Here is a 5,231-nt window from a genome sequence, read left to right on the forward strand (position 1 = left end):
TTTTATGAAATCATACTCGTAAAAATGAAAAGCAATTATGGGTGAAATGTACCAAATAAAAGAAGAAAGACCTTGAAACATATACTGAAAAAAATATGATTTTCATTTTGGTTGACAGTGGTTCCAAGGTTTTTATACCATAGAAGCCTTCAAAAAACTCTTATGTTTTAAAACTATCCTATCTTTAAAAAAAAACCCTTTTCATAAATAAATAATTTATAAGATGTTGGTGTGCTCAAAATTTTCCCATTTAAAAAATTTAAAAATTATTAAAAAAAGCTTGCTATGGAAATAAACGAAAAAAAAAGTTTAAAAAAACCCGAAAAATATTTTTTTTTTTGGATACTACCCCTTTAAATTTTTCCCAAAACTTTTTTGATTGATTTTTATTAACAGCTAATTACTTTTTAAATTTTTACTATATCCAATCTTAAAGGGAGCGAAATTGGCAAAGGTTTTAATTTGATAAAAAGTTTACAAAAAAGAACATATGCTTCTTGGGAACCTAGCAACGGTGTTTTTTTATTTCGTTTTTCAATATTGATATTCAACTTTTGTTCTAACGGTGTACTTAAACTGGTTTTTTAATTTTTTTCTTGATTAAAAGGCAATTTTTTAATGCAGTGAAAAATAATTTTTTTCAGCACTGGTACTTTGTTTCCATGGTTACACTGCAAAAGCAATTAAACAAAATATTTCTTATGGTTTTGGTGTTTCAAAGGGAAAGGTCTATTTCCCAGTCTTGAATTTTTAGTTTTTCCCAAAACAGTACATTTAAACCCCTTCTTAGTTACTGGTTTTGCATGGTTACCTCTTACCATAGCAACCTAAAAGTTATTTATAGAATAATATTCTTTATTTTTTTAAGGTCAAACATTTTCATTGTTTTTCCTATGTCTTATTAGTTTAGCATGTAAAACCTACCAATTAAGTTTTTACATATTTCACTTTGAAATTATTCCAAATAACCCTTTTGGGTTCCCTTACTTTGAGATATTTTAAACAGTTTTTTTTTCGGTATAAGTAACATCAAGGTGTCATGTTTTTGTGGAAAAGGGGTTTTTTTGCTTTTTTTTAGTTTTTATTAAGCCACGGTAAATTTAAAAACGGAAAATTCCATTTTTCAAACTTTTGGCTGTTTCCTACAACCGGGCACATAGCAACGAAATTTTTTTTTTATTTGTTTTTGGTGCATGATAACTTTTGGGGGAAGTTTCATCAAATCGGGGACCCGTGTGGCAAGAAAATTTTAAATGGTTACAGAGAATGGCAATTAAATACATGTACCTAGACATGTCATTTACATGTACCTAATTTACGACGGGGCATTTTAAAAGAAAATCATTTTTTATGACCGGTATCAAAATGCAATTACTTTAAAAATCTCTCTAAAAATTATCTATACACAAAAAGATGCATAGACTTGTTAAAATATTCATAGTTTAAGTAACTTTTTCGTATTTTGGTTAACAATGAAAAAAGTTCCAGTTCATTTTTAATAATAAATAATACCCCCCTGAAAAAATCAATATAAAAAAATGGTTTATGGTTAAAGAGGTCCGCTCACAGCATACTTTTTTGTTTTAGAAGAGGATTGTTTTGACTTTAAAAATACCACGAAAGTCATGATTGTGTGGCATTTACAAAAACTTCATTTAATACATGCACCTTGTATGGTAATAACAATTATAAACATGTTCATGTACTTAAATGTTCGATGTTTCCATGAAGCATATGGAGATTGCGAACAGGGTTCAAGATCAAAAGTCCATAAAAAAAAAACAAAACAGGAGCAGAACAAAAAAGGGGAAACCAAATCATCAGAGGTAACACTGCCCTACAATGGGATGTTCATGACAAAAAAACGAAAATGTGAAAGTTTGACAACACAACTAGGGCACCTGCAACGAAGGTTGAACCCCATACTTTGCAACTTAAGAGCAGACGACAAAAATATTTTTATTTTTTTTAGTTTTAACGAAAAAAAAAATTTCATACAATGAATTAAACATTAATTTTTTGAAAAAAATATACATGAATTTTTAAAATATTTTCATGCAATAAAAACATTCATTTATGGAGTTTTAGAATTGACGTAATATTTCTAGATAACCAAAAACACAACATACACTGTATATCTTTTTTATGATTATAAATATATCATATAAATGTTATAAGTAACATTAATGTTTTTCCAAAATGTAGAAAAAAAGGTAAGATATTCATTAATTTAAAATTTTGTATTAATGGATAACATAATTAAGACTATAAAGAAATGATTTTAGTCTATTTAACAATACCAATGTATCAGAAGAGCAAATATGGGTTTCTAAAAAAATCAGAGGTGAGATCAGGTGCCATGGAGGAGGGGCATCCCCCTTTTCCCAAACCTTTACGTTCCCTGTGCACCATGTCATGATTGGGACAGTTCATCGTCAAAACATGTTTAAATAATAATATTTTTTTTTTTAAGAATAAAGCCATCATATAAGCTTTGACTTAAAAATACTTTTTCTACAAAATACTATGATATTGTAAAAAGAAATTCAAGCATATTTTTTATGGGATTTAACCCAAAAGGTTAAAACCATTTTTAAAGGGAAATACACGTACCTTATTTTTAATTCTGATCGGGTTGGTCTCAGTGTATTTGCCTACCTGTATATTTAGTCCACTCTTTCCCCGGGGTTTTTATGTTACCTTAATAGAACATTTGACGTCACACCACATTGTGTCATCAGTCACGCTGAAACTTTAGGATACTTGTGTGTATGATCAGAATTTGCAAATGACCACTGGCTTTTAAATAAAATTTGAATTCCGATTTCATTAAAAATTAGCAGCTGTCAATGATATAAGATATTCTTGACTTTAATTTATTGTTGGCAATTGTGGTACATAAAGTAGAAAAACAATTTTCAGTGTTGATTTTAGTAAAAAAATTGATTTCAAATTTTCAAAAGCTCTTTAGAACATCAAAATTTTATTATCAACATTCTTTAAATACTTTTTAAAAATGTAAACACCACCTTCCAGAACATGTGACATATTATTAATTTTGCGCTGTAAAATTCTTGGGAACTAAAATTTAAGTTTTTAAATTTCAAAAATACAAGCTAATTAGCAACGATAGATCAAAGGAAACAAAGAACTGGGATGCTACATAAAAATTTAAATACTTTTAATGACAAATTCCATGAAAATTTTTAATTAACTTATAAATATATCTTGAAACATGAAAATCTAGTTCAGACCTTTTCATTCATCAGAAAAAAAATTTTGGGTTTACCCCTTTTAAAAAAAATGTTTTTTTAAAAATCTGAATTAATAAAAAAAAAACCTTTTCCCGAGTAGTGCAGTAGTTTGGGCGTATGCTCTAGAGTCGCGGGTTTGAAACAACTGCGGGGCAGGAGACCGGTCCCTTTGATAACCATTGCATAAAAAGGGCCCCTGTCACGTCCATGTTTTACGAAAAAAAATCCCCCCTTTTCAATGGCCCCTATTTTCCCAATAAAGGTATAAGATGGCAGCCTCCACCGGTCAGTGGTGATGTACGTGTGTCCATTAGGGGGACAAAATTTTCCTATGGGACGTTAAACAACACCCAAACAGAAAACAGACAAATGTAACAACCGATTTTGAAAGAAGTAGAAATTTGACCAGAAATTATATTTAAGATCACATGAAACATCATAAATTGAAAGCAGAAGCAAAATGACTTTATATACAAGTGTTAAGGTGTAATGGGGGGGGGAAACATTCCTTGTTGACCGTTCCCTTGGCCGTAAATTATCATCATACATTCCGTAAAAACTCAGTATCAAATACTAATCTTAAAATCTGTATGAAAATTCTTCCATCTATGGAGGCAATGCATTTTTCAAACAAATTTTTGCATATACCTTTAGTTTGCCAATTAAGTTTTAAAATACTGTGAAATCACAAAATTTTTGTTGAGATTTAATTTTCTTTTTTCGAGGCTAAATTTCATAAATTGTTGATCCACGAAATCAAATCCCCAAGAATCAAGAAATTTTTCAAACCACGAAAATTTTTTTGTACAATCCTGATGGATTATACAAAAAATTATAAAAGTGGATTTTTATCCATAACATGTATCAAACAATTTTTTGTCATGATAACAAACCTAATATTTTTCCTGCCCTTCCCCTTTACTTGGAATTTTTTTAATCTAAGGGGTCAATGTCCGTGGGTGAGCAAAATTTGACATGTAATTTGGGGGGTTTTTCTGGGTTAATTAGTCGTAAAAACTATGGTGCAATGAAAAATATTTTACAATATAAACGGTCGTGGAGGGGGAACGTGGGTATGGGTGATCCACAAAGTCTAAAACATTTGTCCTCCGCAAACAATAGTGATTTCAATATTTTTCTTCTTTTTTTTTTCATTTTTTTTCCGTTTTTCCCCACAATGTAACTAAAGGGTTTCCCGCGGCAGGTCCTGCAAGAAAAAGTTTGTATTTCTCTGTTTTTTGGGGAAAAGAATGATCTTTAAAAATTTACGCGACTTTTACTATCCTGGATTGTGATGGTAACATAAGAAATGAGTTGGGGTTTTTTTTTTGGTCATTTGACGGATTACGTCTTTTCTTGTATTAAGATATATTTGAAAAAACTGAAAGTCCATAAATTTATTAATTTTATTTTGAAAATGAATATACTTTTTATAAAAAAAATCAAATTATTTTCCTGTGCTGTAATCATTGATCAAAATATAGTTTGTTTTAAAATCCTCCGGTGTGGGTTTTTTTTTTTCATTGTAAGCTCCCTTTTTTTTTTGTGTAAGATTTCAATTAAAACGATAATGAGATCGTTAAAAACATACAAACCAGACTTTAAAAATGTTTTCACTTAAAACCCGAATCCTTTTCAGGGCTAAAACCCTTTTTATTTCCGTAATCCTGTCAAAGCTGAAAATTTTTTTAAATGTTTTTGAATTGCCTTAACATTAACATGTATAAAAAATTATAAATACCAACACATGTAATAAAAAAAATAAAAATATCCATATTTTTTTAAAAAACCTTTTTACAACATAGACACTGTTTGTGAATTATATTATTAAAACTTTCCATCCCCCGCCCATTGTTCCCTTTTCCAAAAACATACAGGGCTGGTAATGGTGCCATGGGAAAATTTTGAAAACTCCTGAATTTGTGTAACCAATTGCATGAAGATCCTTACAGTCTTTTGGGAATAACAAAAGCAGAA

Source organism: Saccostrea cucullata, unplaced genomic scaffold (genome assembly GCF_032062105.1).
Source record: "Saccostrea cucullata isolate Sc308-1 unplaced genomic scaffold, CSIRO_AGI_Scuc_v1 ctg11478, whole genome shotgun sequence".
Classification (NCBI taxonomy): Eukaryota; Metazoa; Mollusca; class Bivalvia; order Ostreida; family Ostreidae; genus Saccostrea; species Saccostrea cuccullata.